Source organism: Melospiza melodia, chromosome 19 (assembly GCF_035770615.1).
Source record: "Melospiza melodia melodia isolate bMelMel2 chromosome 19, bMelMel2.pri, whole genome shotgun sequence".
Lineage (NCBI taxonomy): Eukaryota > Metazoa > Chordata > Aves > Passeriformes > Passerellidae > Melospiza > Melospiza melodia.
The window spans coordinates 7921902-7943644 of record NC_086212.1 but is presented as its reverse complement, the minus strand read 5'-3'; the positions used below and the strand labels follow the sequence as shown (position 1 = coordinate 7943644).

The window sequence follows — 21743 nt, the reverse complement described above, 5'->3', positions numbered from 1 at the left end:
CAATCTGGGCAACAAAGCGGAAAAGAGGGGTTTGGGAAACACACAGCGAGACCACAGAGCCACTGCCCAATGCAGGACCCTGTTCTCAGCTCACCTCTCTTTCACATTAATTGGTTAATTGGCACGGCGGGCTGCGCACAGGAACGGAGGAAGGCTGGCTCCCTCTGCCGGCACCGGCCCGACCGGGAGCCCCCGGCCCGTGTCTGCCCTCGGTACCGGGAGCCCCCGGCCCGTGTCCGCCCCCGGTACCGGGAGCAGCCGGAGCCCGGCCCGTGTCTGCCCTCGGTACCGGGAACCCCCGGCCCGTGTCTGCCCTCCGGTACCGGGAGCAGTCAGAGCCCGGCCCGTGTCTGCCGTCGGTACCGGGAACCCCCGGCCCGTGTCCACCCCCGGTACCGAGAGCCCCGGCCCGTGTCTGCCCTCCGGTACCGGGAGCAGTCAGAGCCCGGCCCGTGTTCGCCCCCGGTACCGGGAGCAGTCAGAGCCCGGCCCGTGTCCCCTCCGGTACCGGGAGCCCCCGCCCGTGTCCGCTCTCCGGTACCGGGAGCAGCCGGAGCCCAGCCCGACACCACTGACCTGGCAGCGCTGTTATGAACAAGTTTATAGGATAACTCAGTAAATCGATGTTTGCCCTGTTTGTTGGCTGTTAAATGTTAATTACCCGGTTGAAAGTGTTGATTCTGTTAGCTGTCGGTGTTGCTGGTCACCCTGCCCAGCGGCCCCTTGCCTGTGCATTTCTGTCCCGAAATGGCTTTAGCGGTAGAGAAGGTGACATGTGAGTAACATGTAAATTAAAACACAACGTGCAATTCGAGAGAAGAACACCCTAAAAAGAGGAGCCAACTTGCGGTGTAAGGGACTGAGTGACATGTCCTACTCGGGAACTGTCACTCTATTCCATGGGTGTGATTTTGGGTGTCACCATAACCTTACAAGAACAGGACCAGGATGAGGATTTCAGACAATGAACTTTGCAGTTTTCCTAGGCACGCTCATGAGGGTGGAAGCCCCAGCTCTGCTACACAGCAAAGCTGTTTTACCTCCTCCTCCACATCACTGAAGGGAGCAGCAGCACCCAGAGCTGATTTCATAAATAAAGACATTAAAAAATGAGCGGGTCTCCTTGCCCTTATTTTTACTACACTTTGGGGGCTCGCCTTACTACACCGCCAAAATCCCCCAGAGCTTCCACAGCACAAATTCAGGGTGCCCAGGGAACGGGTGCCCTGCCTTGGGACAGCATTACTGCAGCAGGAATTATTTTGGAAAAAACACCATGCTGCTGGGAAACAGCCCGGGAGGGCTGTAGCAAACGGGTGTTCAGCTGACTTTTGAAAAGTTTAAGCAGGGATGTAATTTCTTAAGGACTCTGCTGATGCTCAGCTATTCCTACCTGCCATCAAAAGGTTTAGCTGTATTTCATAAGTGGGAAGGCAGCCAAGCTCAGAAAGCTGGTGAAGTCCAGCTCTCAAAGCAATGCCTCCCTCCTCACCTGTCTGTCCTCGACCTTCCAGACTCCGGTGGCAGGGAAACAATTCCCTGTCCACACAGGCACAACACTGTCACATGTCAACAGCCACATGCCTAGCTGGGGCCATAACAATAGCAAAGACAGCACATTTTCACACAGCTAAAAACACTGAATAGGGAAAATACAGAAAGATCCAAGGGTAACTCTGCAGTTTGGCAGTGGTGGGGGTGGAACCAACAGTGTCCTGTCCCAGGTTAAGAAGATGATTTGCTCACTGTTAGTATATGCACAACTCAACTGATTCTCTCTAGAGAGGGTGATGAGGACAGGAGGAGGTGCTCAGAGCTTAGGAGCCACTTTTAATGACAAGGATTATTGGAGAAACAGCATTTTGGGGATTTGGGATTCCGGGAAGAAGCTGCAGTAGGAGCAGAGGGAGATAATCCCAGTGTGACAGACAGAGACGCAAGGAAGCAGGACGGGAGAAGGGAGTGCAGCATCCCCAGGCACACACAGAAGTTACTGTCTGGCTCAAGGGAACATCCATTCCAGAGCAGGAGGCTGCCAGAACAAGGGTCTGGCCCACAGCTTCAGCTCTCTTCCCTCCTGGCATGGCCAGACCAGTCTGGTTCCTCTGGACCAGCCAAACCTTTATCTGTCCTTGCTGACTCTGGCCATCAGTGGGGCCAGAGGCTCCATCTGCCCCACAGGGCAGAGGATCAGGCTCCCTGGCCAGCCTGTGAGCAAACAGCCAGCCAGGGGCTCCCAGGCTCTGCCCCAAAGGCAGCAGAGGGGCACCGAGGGGGCAGAGCCAGACCAGGACCAAGGGGACACAGCCCAGGGTACCCAGCTCCAATACCTCTGAGGTGGGCATAGGGCCCTTCCTGGGCTGGTGTCTGCCTGCACTCAGCCCAGCAGAGCACAGGGAAGGGCAGCAGTGCTCCAAAAGGAGTCCAGAGACAGATGGATGTCACCTGCAGAGGCTGTGCTGGGTCCCCAGGGGCTGCCATGCACTGCACTGGGGATGAAGCTGCCCCAAGCCTGTGGCTGCAGCACCCAGGAGGGGCTGATTGTGTACAGACCAGGACAGCTCCTCTGTGGGAATGAGCTCCCTCCTGCCAGGCCACTATTGTGACCACATCTCACCCTTCTGCCATCAAAACCTCAGGGAAGTGCCAGCTTACCAAAGCAGGGCTCAGCTCCTGTGCTTGCTCCCACAGCTGCTGCTTCCAAATCTCTCACTCACAGCCTTGGTGCGCAGGGTGAGCACCACTACCTGTACCCACACTCACACACGGGCTCCTGCCAAAAGGCATTCAGAGCTTTCAAGGCTCCTTTTATTGCCCAACATGTTTCTATGGCGACTACCTTCACATCCCATCATTGGCTGTGGAAAGCTTCTGGCCATCAGCAGCTTCAGGTGAGTTGAGCTTCAAGTCACCTGTAGTTTTTAATGCCACTGGCTACAGCCAGCTGGGAAGGGATTAACAAAGCCCCAGGTGAAGAGGGAATGCTGAGCGTGGCAGTGTCAAAGAGGAGTGAGCCCATTCTCCTTCCCCTTGGTGTTCTCTCAAGTCCTGTAGCAGGGAGGAGCAATAGAGAGGGGCAGGGGGTGTCTGCAAAAGGGTATTGGACATACAATTCTGCTTCCATGGTTCCCTGAAGGATTTCCCAGTCAGCAAAGCTCACAGAAGTGCCATAAGCAAAGCACAGGACCACTTCAGCCCAGCAGCCACACCAGTGCCCTATCCACAGTCAGGATGCTCCCAGCTCTGCTCCTACAGGGCAGCCACAGATCCGTGAGTGCTTCACCTCCATCACAGCCACAGCTTCCATCATGAGCCAGGAGGGCCAAATTCAGCACACGTGACAGCAGTGACAGTGTGAGACAAACAGGGTGGCTCTGTCTGGGGAGCAGACCCTGCCCACAACAGTGTGACAGCATGCTAACAGGCACTTAGCCCAGAGAAGGGGGCTGAGGAGTGTGAGCCAAGGCATGGCTCTCCCACAAGAGATCTGAAATCAGCAAGTGCAGCACTGAGCCGAGTCAAAGCTGAATGAGTTCTGTTGGGTTTATTTTCTCCAGGCTCATGGGTGGCACTGCCAGAGCACGGCAGTGAGTAAAAGCAGGACAGCAGAACAGGGCACAGCAAGTGCAGAATTCCCAGACAAGAGCAGGAGGGCAGGACTGGGAACACAGAAGTGCTGCCCTTCCTGCAATGAGTATTGCAGCCTTGCCTTGTGTTCAGTGAGCTATCCTGAGATGGGGCACCCAGCAGAAAGGAGACACTTTCTGAAAAGCACCTTGATTTCCAGCTTGCAGGTGTAGCAGCAATGAATGATGCAGTCAAGCCTGGCCCTTGGGCTGGAGCAGATGGACCAGCTCTGGGCTGGCTGCCTCTCCTATGCCCCAGGGCACAACTACACCTGCTTTCAAGAAGGAAAATGCAGGGCCCTCACCTTAGCAGGGTCTGTCCCCCACCTTTTAGGCAAAGCTGCCTTCTAGGAGGTCTGGGGAGAGCTACCCCATCTGACACTGGTGTGTGCCCTCACCACCACCCAGGCTGGGTCAGCAGTGTGGAAGCAGCTGAGACAGCGCCTGGAAACCTGTTTGGACACAAAAGCCATGCCCAGCCACCGAGGCACAGGCACCCAGACACCCCCATGCTGTGAACAGTCTCTCCTTGTGCTCCCACCTGCCAGCACAGTCCTGCACCCCACTTTGCTGCACATGCACCAGGAATCATCAACAGCTAAGGGAGCTCCGGGGCTGCCGTGGGCCCCAAAATCCTTTGCTCAGGCCCACAGTGTCCCACAGGCCTCAGAAGAAGGTGCTGTAATGCTGGCAAAGAGCTGAGAGATCCATTTGCAAGAAGAATTCCAACCACACTGCAAGAGGATCTGAGGAACAGCATCACCAAGAAGATCCACAGCTGGACTTGGACCCTCTGCAGGCATCCCAGCCAGCCCTGTGGGGTCACAAAAGGCACATACTGCTGGAGAAATATCCAATTTTGCTGCCCAGAACCAGCACAAAAATGCCTTCCGACAACCATTCCCCAAAAGGGTACAACAGAACTCCCTTCTTCCTGCCATGGCACAAAGGACAATAAAAAGAAACAAAAATGCAAGAGATACTGAGCCAGGCTAAGGTAAGGTCTGGACTAGACTCTGAAAGCAGAGTTGTTGCAAAGGGTAAAATTGAAAATTACTGTAATGTGCTGTATTCCTTTTATGGACTTCGCAAATAATAGAAAGTGATGACTACATGAAAAGGAAACTGTGAACTAACTGGGAGGATGGGTCTCTGCAGTGGCTGCCAGCAGGAGCACAGCCCTGTGCCTGAGCCCTCCACAGCTCTCCAGAGCAGAAACCAACCCACAAACTGGACACAACTGCAGAGAGAGATGTCCCACAGAGCTGAGCAGGCAGGGGACACCCAGCTCATGTTGGGTGAGCAGCTGAGTCCAAGTCCAACCCCATACTCCAAGTCTGCGGCGATTTGCTGTCAAATCCAGCCACAAAGACTTGGCTTTTCTGCTGGGGTAGAGCAGGGACTTCACAGGGATGTGCAGGCATGAGCCCTGAGAATGCAGCAGCAGCCAAGGCAAAGGACAGAGCTCTGTGCAGCCCAGGACTGCCACACACCTGAGAGCAAGGTGGCACAGGGGACCTGCTCCCTGCAGAGCCAAGAGCACAAGGTGCTGAGGGCATTCCCAGAGCAACCCACAGCCTGAGGCAAAGCTGGTGGCATCCCTCCCCATCGGGCACCCCTTCCACAAACAAACACCATGGGATAAACTGGTGGTAAGACAAAAGAGATCCTGAGAACAGCAAGGAGCTGTACACCGTGTCCACCTACAACCTCGGGCAAGCAATCTGCTTGGGATTCACACCCACCTCATCTTTACATGCAATTTCTCAAGAAAGCAGATCACTCAAAATGGCCTGTGCCTCGGGATATGCATGGACTTATCTGCAGAGAAGTGTCATTGCTTGTAAACCCAAACACAGTTGCATAACCACATGGTTAAAAGATAACAGCACAAATTCATACATGGCTGTATCCTTATGCACGAATACTCTTCAGAGACATGATGTCACAAGAACCCAAGTGTCACCACACCATTTCTTTTTCAAACTGTTTTCATTTGCTTTTAAAATGTAGGCTTTTAAAATATAAAAACTAATCATTTGAAAAAATAAGTAATTGTACTTTAAAGGAATAGCAGCAGATTAAATCCCACCTGAAGTCCAGTTTTGTTTCAAAGCTTTCACGAACAATCTAATCCTTCTAATGAAATAAAGTCTTTGAGTTGAAAAAGTGGCTTCAAATAAACAAACATTCCCTCTGCAACATTTCCAGCCAAATTTTACTGCTATGGGATAGTGATTATGAGTACAAAAGTAAAATTTGCTACAAAAAAAGCCTTGCTAGCTCAATATTATTTTTAATGTGCAAAAAAAAAAAAAGCCCAAAAGCTGACCAGACAATATAAACAACAAAGAGTAAATTGTGACCCTTTTCTCATAATCCTTAAACACAAGAAAGAACTATGACTTTTTCAAACATGACATTTAAATCATGAAAATATGGTATTTTTTGGAATGGAGCTAGGAAGAATAGGATTTTAACTGTTATTTTTAACCCAAAGACAACCTTTTCTTTCCTTTTTTTTTTTTTCTGGAGGCCTGCTAGCTTCTTTTGAAAAAGAGTTTTAAAACTGACCTTGTTCCAGTAGCCACTTGTCTGTCATAGGTATGAAATCACCATATCATATTATAAAGTGTCAATGCACCAAAAAGCAAAGGGCATTTTTTTTTCCCCCCAGAAGGAACAAAACTGGCTTTTTTACCTATGAAACAGCACATACTTTTTCTTTCATGAGCCCACCAATTTCAGCATGGTATTATTCGGCAGCCGGCATTTCATACAGAGACCAAACCTCACTTGCTCTGACCCTCACCTCGCTGGAGCAGAGACGTACGTGAGACAAAAGTCAGCACAGAATCTGGGCCACCTTATTTAGATTTCAGCGGGCTCTACCCTGTGCTGCTCTCAGGGTACTGTCAACATTTCAGGGAATTCATCAATGAGCAGCACAACCACCTTTTGGCCTTGAACACAAACAAACACAGCACCAGCACGGAGGAACCGTTTCAGACTTAAAGCCAGAGAAACAATTTATTTTCAGCATTTAAAAACTGATGTACCAGGACAATGATCTCCAACCCTGATAATTGTTTGCTGCAAATACTCATTACCCAGCGCTCTTGAAAGAAGTGGAGAGCATTCATCAGTCTCATAGGGAAAACATGGCAAAGCCCAGGTTCTGAGCAATCTGTGAGTACAGAGACTGCAGGCTTCAGCCATGCTCTGTGCATTGGGTACTCTGAAGAGACAGAAACGGGTCCCAAAGAAACAGGCATGAGCTGAGATTTCCTCAGTGGTATGCAAGCCTGTGTTGCAGCACAGCATTTTAACAGCGCAAGGACCAACCCAGGAGCGGGGAGAGAGAGGCACATTCCCCCATTCATTTCCTCAGGCCATGCAAACAAGCTCTGGAGAACCAGAGCTCTGCGGAGCCACCCACCCATCCTCCGTACCCTCTCAGGTCCAAAGGCATCCCTGAGGTGCCTTGCACTGTCTCATGAAGTTAAGTCTGAACTCCCGAGCCTGCCCCTCCTCGTCGCTGCCTACACCATCACCCCTACAACTGGTGCTGTTCATGCATAAAACCAGGGTAGATGAGAAGACAGGGCAGATGTCCCCTGACTGTGCAGGATGTTAGAACTGTCAGAAACCAAAGGAAAACGAAGAGGCATCAAGTGCATCGCTCCACTCACAGACCCAGGGCAGTGCCCAGGTGGGTGAGAGGCACCTGGCGAGGCAGCGCTGGGCCAGGGCACGCAGGGAGCAGATGCGGCTGCAGATCCGCTCCCAGAAGGCCTGAGCACAGCCGGTTGGGAACCACATTTTAAATGAGGAAAGTGCTAGTTTTAGAACAGTTATTTTTAGTTTGTTGTTAGAAAAAAATGTGGCTCTGTGAAGGGAGATGTTACCCGGCCGGCTCTAAGGGCTCCTGCTGGGTCCCTCGGGTACGGCAGCCACACATCCACACGCACCCAAAGCAAATTCCGTGCGGAATGGGCACGGAATGGGTACGGAATGAGTACGAAAGCTACGGTCCCAGTGAGAGAAATGGGGAGATGGATCGTGGGTAGGAAGGAGCCCGGAGAGGATGTTTTAAGATAACACCGGTGAAAAAAGGAGCTGCAGCTCTTCAAGCACCGGACTGTTTTAATTGGAGGGTGTGCACGGACCCGCAGCTGGCGCGGCCGCGCCGGAGGCATCAAACCTCTGGCTTCGCCCGCCGACACCAAGGAGACCGGGACACACCGGGGCACACCGGGGCACACCGGGACTGCCCGGCCCGAGGCGGCGGCGACCCCGGGGCCGGGCCGAGCCCGCGCTCACCCGCGGGGAGCGCCCGCCGCAGCCCCGCCGAGCGGCGGCAAAGTTTGCGGCGCGGCGAGGGACGGAGAAGTTGGGCTCCCCCGCCGCCCCCCAGACCCGCCCGCCCCGCTCTTACCTGGGGCGGCGGCCGCGGCGGCTCCCCCGCGCCGGGCGCTCGGCCTCCCGCGGCATCCTGCGGGCCCCCGCCGGCGCGGAGCGGAGCCCCGGCAGCCCCGGCAGCCGGGCACGGAGCGGAGCGCAGCCCCGGCACCGAGCGGAGCGGAGCCCGGCAGCGGGGCACGGAGCGGATCTCAGGCTCGGCAGCCGGGCGCGGAGCGGATGGCAGCCCGGGCAGGCGGGCACGGAGCGGAGCGCAGCCCCTGCGCCCCGGCACGGAGCGGATGGCAGCCCCGGCAGCAGCGCGGAGCCCCGAGCGGCGGCGGCGGCGAGCGGAGCCGGTGCTGGCACCGGGCGGGCAGGGCGCAGGCGGGGCGCGGGCGGCGGGAGCGCGGCGGGGGCTGCATGTGCGGCGAGAGCCGCCTTCCTCCCCCTCGCTCCCTGCCTGCCTCCCCTCCTTCCCCGCCAGCCCAGCCCTGCCCAGCCCTGCCCGGCCCGGCCCAGCCCAGCCTCTGCTGGAGACTCTGAGAATGCAGCGCCGGGTCCGCGCCCCGGGCTGGCCCCGGAGCCTCCCCCAGGGACCCGCCCTGGGGACCCGCCCGTTCCCGGGACGCGGCCCCGCTCCCCCGCGGGCTGGCGCGGCCCCGGCGGGCGGCTCGGCTCTGCCCTGCCCGCGGCTCCGCTCCGCTCCCCAGCCCGCCGTGCCCCCGCCCCGTGCCCGCATCGCCTCCGCCGCCCCGGGGCCTCGCCGGCCGCCCCGGGGGCGGGAGCGGGGCGCGGACGGGGCAGGGGCAGACCCGGCCACCCCCAGGTCAGGATCAACCCTCCTGTGCCCGGTGCTGAGATCTGACTCAGTGCGTGGAGCGCGGGGCTGAGCCGGGGCGCCGGGCATCAGAGAGACTCCAGACCTTTGAATGGTGCCACACACTGATGGCCCAGTGGCATCGTGGCGGGAGCTCTGTCAGGGGCTCTGGGCATCTCTGGGGCTGAGCCTGGGGCTGTCAGACCCTCTCCCACTGTGCACCATGGCTGTTGGCATCCTCACACTCACCTCAGCTTTTTGGTGCCTTCTCCAGAGTCTTGCTGGAAGCACGGTGGGCACTGTCCTGGCCCAGCAGCTTTTGAGGGTGCAGGGGCAGAAGTGGCAGCACGGTTGTTGCCTTCAGTAGAGTCACACACCAGCTGCAGGATCCACAGACCAGTCTGGACCAGTGGAAGATGGAAGCAGGAAGAAGCTCAAGGCTGGTGAGACTGCAGCACTGTATTTGGAGATGGATAAACCTTGCAAGTCAGGTTTTAGTCACAGCTCAGGCAAACAGACTCCAGTGGGACATTTCCCAGTCTCCACTGCCCAGACACTCACATCTTACCTGGAGAAAATGCTCTCCTGTGTTCACAGCATTCTGTTATTTGGCCTTGGAGTTTGGCCCTGAAAGGAACACAAGAGAACACCAGAGGAGGGAATGCTGTGTTGCTCCATTTGTACTGCACCTTGTGTACAAGACAAACAAATCCTCTGCTTGGCCAGTTTGATCAAGAAACAGTAGTAACCCAGTAGCAGGTTATCCTCAAACTACATAGATCTGGTGCTTCCTGTTCAGGTGCCCTGAAGGCGAGGGAGAGGTGAGGGAAAGCAAAAGAGAGGTTCATAAGCACAGCATGGACCCAGGAGGAGTGGCTCCTCCTTTCCAGGACCAAAAGATGAGCAGGATGCAGACCCAGCAGCAGCTCTGGCAGCTTTATTCCCCACCTTTGCAGTGGCTGGCACAAGGCTTCCCACCACCCTACTGCTGCATGACTCCCACCCTCAGAGGCCACAGAGACCCTCAGGACATCCCAGGAAATGCTCCACATCAGCCCCTTCAGACACAGAAGCATCTAGAAATGTCCTCAATCCCAGTGTGAGACTGAGAGACCTGCCAGCTGCAAGCACTGCTGCCAAAGTGGATCCCACTTGAGCCTGACGCTCTTGTAGGGAAAGGAGCAAAGCCTGGAGCACAGCTGCTGCTCTGCTAACACAGTCTGCAAACAGAGACCGTGTGCTCAGTGCCAACCCAGCCCCGGGACACCTGCAAGGCTCTGGTGCCAGCTAGGACACTGGCACTGGGAACACCCAGATCCTTCCCCTGGGACAGCCAAGAGGTCACCTCGCACGCTGCAGGTGGAGCTGAGCCCACTAAACTGGTGTGACACTGGGAGGAGATGGTCCCAGCACTTGTCTGTAGTCATGGTGCCCTTTTCCAGCCTGTTTTTGCTAAGACACAGAAGATTTGTTTCTCTTCCCACTGCCCCCTCCCCTGTGGCACAGCCTCTCCATGCCTGATCAAGTTGAAGAAGTCCCTGCTTACCACACATGGGTTGGGCTAGCTGACCTTTAAAGGTCCCTTCCAACCCAAACCATGCTGTGATGACTCCATGATTCCATGCCCCCTTGCTGCTGCCATGCAGGCGCTGGTAAGGCCGGACAGCCTGACCCACCCAGCTCCCAGATGAGCCTGGAGAGCACCACAGTGAGGCACTTTATGGCAGTCCTTCCACGACACCCAAAACCAGGGGTGCTTCACATGGCCAGGAGCCACCACGGGGAAGGAGAGATGGAGGATGCAGAGCAGGAGAACCAAGGACCACCCGTGACATGGTCACTCCTGTGGCTCCCCATGACCACAGCTGTGTCCCAGCGCCTCTGAGAAGCCGACATGTCACTGTCATGTCATATCTTGTCTGTGCAGTGACAGAAGGATGGACAGGTTATCCTTTGGCTTTGCTGCCATCCCCTTTATCTCCATGAGAATTCAGTCCTCATCTGGCTTCTCTTTTTCTCTTATTCTCATCACTGCTTTACCCCAGTGTTTAAATAGCTCTTTTGTATTTTTTGGCTTTCCTCTACCTGCGGCAGTCTTCCCTTACTCTGTTATACTCTCCCCATCTCATTGAGCTCCAGGCCCCTTGCTTTGTTCTCTCCCTATCTCTCCCTTTCTTTCTGCTGGTGCCTTGTTCCTTTTCTTGTTGCGATTTGTCTTCTCTGCTCTGTCCCTTTCACTCTTCTATTCTCCTTATCTCTTTTTGCTTCTTCCTCTTCCTTTTCCCAGTCTTTGCACTTCCCCCCTTCCTCTCTGTGCCTTTGTCTGTAAGGAGTTGAAAGTTAAAAGCTTTTCCAACTTGATCCTGAGCAGCTTTCCCCGGTGCTTTCATCTCCACAACACATTTGTAAAACTGCTCAGACTGAAGAGCCATGACATGAACAACTGAAGAAATATCAGAAAGAAACAGGACTCCCAACATGGAATGGAAATCTTCCTTTTCCAAAAAAAATCTCTGTTTCACTAGCACTGAGATTTTTCTCTCCACAACTCCTTAAAACACAACATAAAACCCATTTACCACAATATAAAACCCATTTACCAAGATTTCATTTTCCTGGCCTCATTCTCCTTCCTGGAGACTTCCTGGAGTTCTGTAGGAGGTAGACACAAGGGTGCCTGAGAGCTCCCCATCATCTGCCAAAAAATAGCTGCGACCAACCTGTTCTCCCTTCCCCACCTCTAGCAGGTCCTGCCAGGTGTGCATCACAAACTGCTGTCCACAGGGAAGTGCTGCTCACACCAGGAAAGGTGCTCTGGCTCTTGTCCAACCCTACTCCTGCTCTGCCTTCATGCAAAGATGGCAGAGACCTAGCAAACTCTCCAGCTGATGTGCCACCAGCTCCTCTCAGCTGCCAAAAGGAGCTCTTTCTCAGCTCCTTCTCGTGTTCTGTGCAAGGTCCAGCATTGTTTGTTTTGGGTATAGCAGCTGCAGACCACTTCAGGGAAATTCAGGGAATTGATGCTTTCAAGCTGCTTTGTTTGGTGCTCCTGTGCAGCCTGTGCTGTGCAGGGCTCATGTGTGAGCACAGGAGTGTGGTCAATCTCACCTGTGAGCAGGAAACCCCAGAGTTACCAGCACAGATCTGTGCTGTGTCACATGGAGCAAGCCCAAGTGCTGTCTGCTTACTTGGAAATTTGTTGCTGAGAAGCCCATGAATCTTGGCTATTCTCACAACTCCATGAGAGATTAATCTTGCTAAATCCTCCTACTCCTTCCCTATTGGAGAAACAGATTCAGCACAGGACAAGCTTTGTGACTCACCTCTCTGTTGGCAGAGCCATCTCCCATTAATCTAACTCCCTGTCTAATGTCCACATTTGGCAGGCAGGCAATCCATCTCCAGTCCAGCTCTGTCCAGGATCCAGCTCCCCTGTCACTCAGAGCTTTCCCAACCCTGGGTGCCCTGCAGGGCTTCTCCCTGGCAGGACAAGGGCAGCCTGCAGCCCACTGCCCACAGTGACAGCAGGGGACACAATTTGGGCAGGACGTGCACTTGTTAGGCAGAGAGATCCCTGGCTGCAGCGGCTGCTGGGCTCAGCAGCTGTCCTGCAGAGCCGTGTGCATTCCCTCAGCACAGCCCAGCTCCTCTCAGCAGAGCAGCAGAGATGCACACAGCTCAGTGCCAGCAGCCTCGCTCCTCCTGGGGGCAGGATTCAGTCTGCTGCCCTCCAAAATTCACCCTGGAAGGGGCTGAGCACTGAGTGTCAGGACTGGCAGAGAGGGCTTTGCTCACAGAGCTGCAGCTCAGGGTGCCATGGGAGATGCATGGGAGCAAATCCCCCTGACACATTCCCTGCAGAGGGTCCCTGGGAGGTCACATTTGCTCCACTGTGCTTTTCAGCTACCTCTGGCCAGCTGCTCATCTTTGTCTCAGAGGCACTGCCTGTCTCTGGAGGGCTGCACTGTGGGATGCTCTGCCCAGATTGCCCCCTGCCTTTACCTGGCTGCTGTTCTGGTTAAGGATGGTTTAGGGTGAACTCCACAGGCAGGTTGTACCACATGGCTTTCTTCATAGCCCATGGCTGTGGGAGAGGTTCTGCACCCCTTAAAAGGTCCAGCACCATGATTCCTGCTGGAGATAGGGGCATGAGCTGAAGACAGCAAGTCCTGCAGAACTGGGGACACTGTAACACAACACAGAGCGTGTCCACACGAAGATGGAGGTGACAAAACATGATTGGGAGTAACACAGCCCCAGCATTGCCCTGCTTGCTGGGCACACCTGAGCCAAATGCCCCAAACTCTTGCCCAGAGCCATTCCTCATGTCACCCTACTTAGGTTATTCTTTCCCAGACAACCCTGCCTTGCTGAGGTTCTTCTGTGCTGTGGGTCTTTTTCTGGGAACATTCCCACTGCCCCACAGATTCAGGCATTGCCTGTCACCACAGCCTGGCAGCTCCCCCCATCTTTATTCTCCCTGAGTACTGTGTCATTTGCAGACTCCACGGTGTCAGCCTTGTGATTAGATTCCAATGCCTTTATGAATAATTTGTTGCGCAATTATAAAGCAAATATTTAATTGAACTTTATGTAAAATTGCTTCTGCCTCTGAGCACCGAACCCCAGTTTTGGGAGAGGGCTGTGCATGACCCCATCAGGCTCTGGGCGCCCTGTGACGAGGCAAGCAGAGCACTGCCAGAGCCCCTCCCAGCAGCCTGTGCCTGCTTGCAGCCAGCTGGGCCTGCCAGGGGACCACAGGGGGCAGCTGCACACTGGCCCCAGAGACTGCTGCAGATGCAGCAGCTGCAGGATGGGCGAGCCTCCCTTCCCTTGGGAGCAGTCCTGGGGCACAGGCAGGGATGTGTCTCCCTGTTGGTGAGCCTCCCTTCCCTTGGGAGCATATCCTGGGGCACAGGCAGGGATGTGTATCCCTATGGGTGAGCCTCCCTTCCCTTGGGAGCATGTCCTGGGGCACAGGCAGGGATGTGTCTCCCTGTTGGTGAGGCTCCCTTCCCTTGGGAGCAGTCCTGGGGCACAGGCAGGGATGTGTCTCCCTATGGGTGATCCTCCCTTCCCTTGGCAGTGTGTCCTGGGGCACAGGCAGGGGATGTGCCTCCCTCCCTGCCAGCTGCAGCATTCCCACAGTGTGCCCAGTGCAGTGCTGGCAGAGCTCAGCCTGAAGGATGTCACTGTAGAAAATGTCTCTGTGACGAGTGGATGGCAGTCAGGTTTCAGCACAAAGATAAGGACGCATGCAAACACCCTGGATTTTCTTCTTTCCAGCCCTTTCATTCCAGGACAAGACTGGAGTGTGCAGTTGGAAATTTTAACTTCAGCTGACTCTTCAAAGGAAGGTATTCTCCATTGGCCATGTCTCAACAGCATGGAGCACCAGTCTGAGTTGATAACAGGAGCTTTGGGTGTACATCTCAGCACATGCAAGGGCCTGTGGTCTGTGCAGGAACACTCAGTACCAGACATCACCCACAGGCTCAGCTGGAAAAGGCTGAACAGGAAGGGTCTGGAACATCTCAGATTGGCCATGGCATTGCCTCTGCACAGGAAAACATCTGTATCAGCAGAACCAACAGAACTGGACGAAATCCTAATTTACCATGGTCTGTAAAAGAGGCTGAAGTGCCTATTTCCAGTGAGGCGAATTTGAAATTGAAAGAGGAAAACGAGTGCATTGAAGAGATCAGAAGCTCCTTTCCAAGCGTGTATCTGGTGCAGGTAATTGCTAACTGACCTGGAGGGGCTCTTGAAATCGACCTAATGCAGCAGATTCTGCTGCTCAGAGTGGCTCCAGGGCTGGGGACAGCATGTGCTGGCACTGTCCCTGCAGTGTGCTGGCACAGGAGGACAGGCTGGGCACTGGGGGCTACAGCATGGGAAAGGGAAGGTATAAGGCTCCCCCCAAAAGTTTCTCAGCCTGGCCCTGAGCATGTCCAGCTGGAAGGGCCTGGGCAGCTGCTGGGAGCTGGACACTGTCCTTGCACAGGGCAGGCCTGTTGGCAGTGATGGGGGAACCAAGGCTTGGAACCTGGAGCCTTGGGAGGTTGGAGCAGGGATGGATGGGGGGTCTGCTCAGAACTTGGCAACTCAAGAACTGGGTCTGGACAACCAGGTGAGAGCTGGAGTCCCACCTGGGAAGGTGCAGAATGCAACGTGCCCTGCTGACACAAATGTGTGGTTATTGGCTTCTCCACACAAACCAGTGAGGAATGTCAGTCCCCTGTGGCAGCCTGGGGTTATTCCCTTCCCCAGCAGCACTCCCTTGCCTCTCATCTCAGCTTGGGCAGCCCTTTTACTCAGCTCTTGCTTTTATGCCTCTGGATGAAGCAGCACAGCTTACCCTTTGGCTGGCAGCCGCACGTCCCCTGCTGACAGCACACCCCAGGACCAGGCCCATTAGCTTTTGCCCCTGGCAGCTTCCCTTCCTTCCCAGCCCTTGTTCCTTTTCACTCATAGGCGTTAAAGGTTCCTTTCAAGGTACACCTTTCTGCTTCCTCTGCAATCCAGACATTTCTTTAATAAATCACATCTCTACTGGCTCTGTGATGTCTATTTGGCTTTGAGCTGTCATCTCCACTGCTTGTTGTGCCCAGCGTGAAATGCTGCCGCTCTGCCTATAAAAATTGGAGGTTGGGGCAGTTATTTGTAGCAGTCATTCAACATTTGCTTTACTGGTCCAGGCCCAGACTGAGGAAAGCCCATTGACAAGTACTTGGCTCTGCTAATGGGCAGGCAGATGAGTTGCCCCTGCTGTGGGATGTGTTCACAGAGTGCCCTCCCTTCAGTGGCACAGGGACTTATTCCAAATTGTTTGCTCCCAAGACTTACATCTAGATGCACAGATAACTGAAGCTATGCCCTAGATATGCAATATGAAAAAGAGAGGGCAGAGAAAATGAGGAAAGGCAGAGGTTGGGGCCATCGAGTCTGGGTTGCCTCCAAGAATCCCAGCTAGATGGAAAGCTTAGGACCAAGAGCACCATGATACAGCCTCCCTTTGTCCTTCTCTCCCCAGTCCACACACAGGCACACACACACACTCTCTCTCTCACTCACTCTGCTGTAGCCCTGAGGTCAGCCAAAGGCACAGAAAAATGAGGTTCAAAGCAATTGTAATCTTCCTGTGATAATTACAGAACTGTGGTGCAGTGAAAGTCACAGTCTGGCTGCAGAAAGCAGTGGAGAGGCTGCAAGCTGGAAAACAGTTGTTTGTTTCTGTCACTAGGATGGTGCTTGGACTCACATCCCAGAAAGGAAGAGTGATGAAGATGAGCACTGCTGGAGTAACCAGGGCTGAGGGCAGCCCTGGGGAGGATTTGCAGTCTGGGATGGGAGGATCACCATGATGTGGCTGGGAAGGACCAGCAAAGCCCTCCTGTACCCCAGGGCATTGGTTCAGTGCCTACATCTAGGAGGTGCAGCATCAGCCCCAGCTCTGCTCACCTTTCATCATGCCCTGCTCCCTCTGACTCAAATCCTGCTCAGCCACCACCACTGTTAAATTAGCTGGCAATGTATGTGAATATGCAGTCCTGGCTTCCTTCATCCCGTGGCAGTCCCATTGCACTGAATTTAAAGTTACACTTCCCTTGTGCCATTTATTGTCCTGCTGTTGTGACTAGCAGGTTTCTGTGAGTATCTGACAGGGTTCTACAGCTTTTCCAGAGTGCAGCTGCAGGAATCTGAACCTGCCAAAGATGTGCTGTAAATGCATCATGTGGGGCTCCTATGCTCACTCAATTACCAGGATCCAAACTTTCCAAAAATATTTGTATTTCCAAACTGTGTACTTGTGTCTTTCCTACTACATTTCAAACAGTCCAGTATAGATATTTTTAGAATAGACTCAAACACAGTCCATCATGTCCCTTGAGCACATAATTAAGTAGTCACCAGTTTAGCTGTTGTACGCCTGCCTTTCCTTTTCCCAGGCATACCGTCCTCCTAACCCACCTTGGAATTGTCATTTTCCTGAAGTTAGCTCTGGCACACTCATGGAATGGCACCTCTTGGCTGTTTTCACCCCTTCAGAGTGTAAAGGCAATGAGATGCTCTTACTGGCCCAAAATCCTCCAGAGCCAAGGCTATGGCTGCAGCTTTTATGAATACACATTCTGAATCACATTTTCGCAGGCTTTTACAAGGATATGGCTTAGGGCCATGTTTGTTGTAACTTTGAGTTTTCTGGGAAATACTCCTGCTTTCTGTAGCTGCTGCATACCCATTGCCAGGGATGATTTTTCCTCTGCAGTGGGTGTTCCTCTGGGTGGGCAGAGAAGCCTTCTTGCCCAGCAGACTTGTTCTGTTGCAGCTCCTGGCTCTTGCACATATGCTGGTCTTTCCTGGTGTGCTATTGCCATATGCAGAATTTCACAGATCAGTCTGTGCTCAGAATTCTCGCAGATCCTCAGCTCCAAGGTTTTACTGCAGGTCTTTAATTCTGTCACATATTGATCGACTGTTTCTGCTTGCTCGAAAAGGATTGGAAATGTTAAAATGATTCATTGTTTGGTGGGATACACAGTCGCATTTTGTTATGTTTCTCTTACACGTTCCTTTCCTCCTCCCACCAGCAGCACAGAGACCAGGGCTTTCACGTTAGTGCTTCTTTCATCTGCACTAATTGCTAAGTGGATCTCAAACTGCCTGACAGTTTCCGTTCTCTACTGCATCCCAGCAGGGAAGGATTTAATGCTGGACCCTGTGATACGCTTGTTAGTTCTTCCAAGAGCTCCTGGAAACCACTAAAGTTCATATTTAAATTTTGTCAGAGCCACCTTGCAGAGAGAAGTGTATGTATGAGGAAAGATTGCCTTCATTGGGGCTGAACCAGCGCTGATAAAAGTGACTTAGCTCTGAAGAGCGAATCGCGGGGAGTTAAAAATAATTTCCCGGAGCATCTTCCTGTGGCCCCAGCTCTGAGAATGAGCAACGAGCCTGGCATTCTGAGAGCCCAGCCCAGAGCCCATGGGGGGCAGCACAGCCCTGGCTGTGGGAGGGACTCTGTGCCCAGCCCCTCTGTGGGTCAGGCAGAGCCATCCCTCCTTCTCCCCCTGCACTGGACACAGCACAGACAGCAGGCTGCTGCCCCAAGGCACCCCCAGCAGCTCCAGCAGGGCACATTGCCCCTTCCCTTCCTGTCAGGGCTGCCAGGACACAGCCTGGTTTGGCAGGGAACCCTCCTGGCACTGGGCTGGGGAGGCAGAGCATCCCTGGCACCCATGGGGATGCTGTGCTGGGGCTGGCAGCTGCCTCCTGGCACAGCAGCAGCCTGGAAGGGCAGCTGGGTGGAACTGGGCCCTTTGCTCCTCAGCTCCAGGCTGCCAGGAGCTGGATGGCCGTGCCCAAGCAGGGCAGAACATGGCTCCTTAGGGAATCCTTGGAATTGCCTTTGGAGAAACAGCAGCAGCCTGCACCGTGGCTCTGGGGCAGGCATGAGGAGCAGGCTCCACTTGCCATTTCCTTTTCTTAAACTTCAAATGTGCCATCAGACGTAAATTATTCACTTGTAATCCCTGGAGCTGGCAGCAGCTCAGAGAGGATCCAGCTCAGGTGATAAGAAGGAGGAAGGAAAAAAGAGGAACCCATTAAATTTAAAAACCTCTGAGAGCCACAAAATGTAAAAATATATTCAGGACAGGAGCCAGGCCAGGATAGGGAAGCTGAGGGTCTGGAACTCACAGCTCTCTGAGTAGTGGGGTGCCATGAATGACAGGGCATGGTGGTTTGAGTGCTCTGCTCTGTTACCTCATCTAACTCCTCATGATGCTCTGTCCTGTGTCTGTGGTGAAAATGGAAGGAGAAAAGAGCAGGAAATCCTGCTGGAGTGTCCAGCCCAGGCTGAGAGCAGAGTCCTGCTCTCCAAGGATGCATTTGGGGGATGCTCTCTCCCTCTCACAGCCAGACTCTGGCTCAGCCTCCTGAGAGAAGGTGTTGGGGATCCCCAAAGTCCAGGTGTGTCACAGCATCAGCATCACCCAGCAGCACTGTCCCCAGGGACACCACCACGATGCCCAGAGCTGCCTGGGCTCCTGCAGCATCCTTGGAAAGCTTGTTTACTTGGTCCTGATGCAGTTACCATGCTAACTGGAAACAGAGAGCAGCCCCTGGCAAGGCAGGGGCTGCAGAGAGCTGGAATGAAAAACATTTCAAATGTTTCGCTTCACCAGCCTGGCTGCCCCTTTGCCCACCAGCTTTGGTCTGCTCCTGCAGCAGGAGCTCCAGCACCTCTGAAACAAACTGCATCCATCAGGGAGGAACACTCCCACCTCCCAGGCCTGGAAAGGTGTCGTGGAACTGCTCCCCAGCAGCCAGCACCCCTCCCCATGTGCCAGGGACTGAGCAAGCTGCAGGCACTCAGGGATTGCTGCTCTCCTGAGCCCTGCAGGAGCCTCTGCAGGCAGGGGCAGGGCTGCAGCCCAGCCCAGCCCCCAGCACTGCCAGGCCCAGCCCCACAGCTCTGCAAGAGGGGCTGACAATGGGCTGGGGGACACCCACTTAGCCCTCCCCAGAAGATGGAGGGATAGCTTTGGAACCCAGCACATCCCTCTGGCTGTCCAGGAGGGCCAGGACCCCTGCCAGGGGGCTCAGAGACCCTGGCACAAAGCCCAAAATACCTCTGGGTTTGATTATGACCTGTGGAGCAAATTACCAACCTTGTATGAAGATCAGCAAGCCACAACAGTTTAGGTAGAATAATAGTGAAGTTTTCATGGGGTGAAAAAGTAGATTTTGAGCTTTCTAGAATGGGGGTCCAGGGGGCATGATGGAGGAATCTGGGCGTGTCCAGCCTTTCTCCTTCTTCTTCTTGGCCTCCATCTTCTGCTGTGATGGTGGCACTTTTAGATTGGTTTAGAGTAGAAGCTCACTGTCTAACACAGGTGATTGGTATTGGAAAGTAATTGTAAACATTGTACATGTAGTTTTTAGTATAAAGACATAACACTGCCCTGGGGGCAGGCAGAGTGCCTGGAACTGTCCTGCTGGATGGACCTCGGCAGGACAGGAGAAAATTTTTTATAGATAAACCAAATAAACAACCTTGAGACCAAGAACTGAAGAGCTCCGACTCATTCTTCAAGCACTCAGGCTGAGAAAAGAGACTTTTAACATTTCTTGGGGTCACAGTGACCAGCAAAAGATCCTGAGACTGGGAGACACAGGGGATGTGACAATGTCCTGGCCCAGCCTCAGTGGCTCTGCAGACACAGAGCTTGGCCCCACCATGGGAGGGTATTTACTCTGAGCTCCACCCAGGCTGGTGGGCAGCTCCCTGTGCTGCCAGTGGCACACTGACAGTGGCTGTGGGAGGACAAAGAGCATCAGTGCTGGCACAGCCCATGTCTGCCAGGAGATCCCTGGCAGAGCTCAGCAGGGCTGGGGTAGGACTCAGAGAGGACTGGCCCTCACAGCAGCTGAGAGAACTGGTGGTTTTAGAGTGTCCAGGATCTTGTGCATCCTTTGTCACTGCACACCAGCTCTCCATCCTCTGTGCTCTGCGCTCAGACCTGGACTCAGATCCAGACCCAGGCTGAGCTTTGTGTCTCCAGCCTTTTGCAGCACAGCTCAAGCTGCCTGAGCCACCCCAAATCTCAGGGCTCCCTGTCAGCTCCACCTCTGTAACTGAGGTGAGGAAAGGGGCTGGAGCTGCTGCAGGTACTGCACCAGCCTGGACTGGAGGAGCAGCCTGAGACCCTGCGAGCAGATCAGCTGCACCTCCTGCCTTGGCTGCCAGCACCTGCAGGGAGCCTGGATCCCTCCTCAGAAGAGCAGCCAGATGGGAAAGGTCTGTGTGAGTCTGATAACAGCGGCTGCTTGGCTTCCCTCCCTGGCAGGGCTGCACAGGACACACAAGTGCCTGTGTCTGGCACTGCAGGAACAGAGGGGCCAGGCTGGCATCTCTGCCCTTCAGAGCCCCCAGCACAGCTTCTCCTGCTGGAGCATGCCCAGGGAGTGCAGAGTGAATGCTCACCCCATGGTGAAGGGCAGGTGCATCCCTGGGTGTGCTCAGTCACTTGGCAGATGCTGAGCCAGGCTCCACAGCACAAGTTGATGGTTCAGAGTGCAAAGCCAGCAGCCCTTCCCCAGCAGGGCTCAAGGAATCCATCCCTGCCCCAAAACTCACTGAAGGACATGGAGCTGCTGGCTCTGGGCAGGACAGGAGCTAAAGGCCAGGCAGCTCTTTCTTGCACTTGGATGCCAGCAGGGAAGCTGTGGATGTGAGGGTAAAGCCAGGCAACAGAAAAGAACAAGGCAGCGCTTGTGGCAGGAGTGCTGAAATCCACTATTATTCTACGCTCTAAACTTATTTTTAAAATTCTCTTTCCTCTGCAGATGGTGCAAACAAAGTGCCAAGTGATCTGCCCCCACTTTTCTGCACAGCAAGCAAGAAGACATCACTGTATCCAACAGGTGGAGGGAGGTGGGCACCGCCACCAGCAGGCACCAGCCCCTGCTCATTTACCCTGCACCAAAAGCATCTCAGCAAGCCAAGCAGCTCCACCCTGCTTCACCCATGGGAAGAACAGAGCACCAGAGCAAGGCCAGGGTGCTGAGCAGGCTGGGGGAATGTGGGCGAGGATGGAGGATTTTTCTGTGGGTGGAAGGCAGAGGAAGGCTTGGGAAAAGTCTCCACATTCCCTGGGACTGTGGAAACCACTGGCAACAGGGCAAACATCAGGGTCACTTCTAGGTCAGCAAAACTAGAAGTTCAGTGTATGCTTCTGCATCACAGCTTGCTGGAAATTCTTGGAATTTAGGTGGAGGATGGATGTGATGGCGATGATAAAAACTGGGCTTTGCAACCCATTTTCACACTCGGGGCCTGTGAGGTGGGCTTGGCTTGTTAGGTAGGTGAAGAGATCACAGTGATGGTACCA

The 21743-nt window shown here is 54.2% G+C and overlaps 1 protein-coding gene across 1 annotated transcript in view; it reads right to left on the bottom strand.

The window, feature by feature from the left end:
- Positions 1-8128, bottom strand: part of CDH22 (cadherin 22) — a 78530-nt gene extending 70402 nt beyond the window's left edge. Inside the window, exon 1 of the mRNA XM_063172293.1 lies at positions 8065-8128. The gene's annotated coding sequence lies outside the window, so the exon portion shown is untranslated. The remainder of the gene's footprint in view (positions 1-8064) is intronic.
- Positions 8129-21743: the final 13615 nt, after the last annotated feature.